The sequence below is a fragment of the Dioscorea cayenensis genome, chromosome 20 (genome assembly GCF_009730915.1).
Source record: "Dioscorea cayenensis subsp. rotundata cultivar TDr96_F1 chromosome 20, TDr96_F1_v2_PseudoChromosome.rev07_lg8_w22 25.fasta, whole genome shotgun sequence".
Classification (NCBI taxonomy): domain Eukaryota; kingdom Viridiplantae; phylum Streptophyta; class Magnoliopsida; order Dioscoreales; family Dioscoreaceae; genus Dioscorea; species Dioscorea cayenensis.
In genome coordinates, this window is record NC_052490.1 from 14,286,344 (window position 1) to 14,287,213 (window position 870).

General features: G+C 42.3%; 1 non-coding gene across 1 annotated transcript; it reads right to left on the reverse strand.

The window, feature by feature from the left end:
* Positions 1 to 511: 511 nt before the first annotated feature.
* On the reverse strand, positions 512 to 618 carry LOC120252218. Its single transcript, XR_005533759.1, has one exon. It is a non-coding gene; the product is annotated as a small nucleolar RNA R71 (small nucleolar RNA).
* Positions 619 to 870: the final 252 nt, after the last annotated feature.

An 870-nucleotide genomic window follows, 5' to 3' on the forward strand; every position in this document is an offset into this window, starting at 1 on the left:
AAATTCTTCGATATTAATTGAAGGAGATCTCGAACTTAAACAAACACTTAGAAGAAGGGGGAAAGAACCTGTGGAAGAACTATCCAATCAAGCTGACTTGGAAGTTGAAGGATCTGACAACATGGCTGAACAAAATGAACAACAGCGAATATTATCTGATTATGCCAGACCATCAATACTGGGGACACAATCTAGCATTGTGCGACCCCCAATTACAGCTCTGAACTTTGAGCTGAAGCCAGCATTCATCCAGATGATTCAGTTGTCAGCGCATTTCAATGGTTTGCCAGATGAGGATCCAAACAACCACATAGATGACTTCTTGGAAGTTTGTGACATGCTAAAGATTAACGGTGTATCGGATGATGCTATTAGATTAAGAGCTTTCCCATTTTCTCTCAAAGGAAGAGCCAAGTAGTGGTTTCATTCCTTGCCAAAAGCATCCATCACAACTTGGAATGAGATGGTCGAAGCTTTCCTTGCAAGATACTTTCCTGCAGGGAAGTCGGCGAAGCTTCGAAATGAGATATCATTATTTATGTAGATGGAATTGGAATCATTGTTTGAGACATGGAAGAGCTTCAAGGATCTTTTGCGGAGTTGCCCACAACATGGATTTTCTGAATGGATGATTATTCAGAATTTCTATAATGGGTTGAATCCGAGTACAAGACAATTGCTAGATGCCACCGCAGGAGGAACAATGGGGCAGTAAAACCCCTGAAGAGGCCCGACAGTTGTTGTAGGATATGGCCATGAATATCTACCAGTGGAACGCACTGGAAAGGAAGAAAGTGGCCGGACTCCATGAAATAGATGTAGTCACTTCTTTGGCGGCCCAAGTGGAATCATTGAGTAAGAAGTTAGACC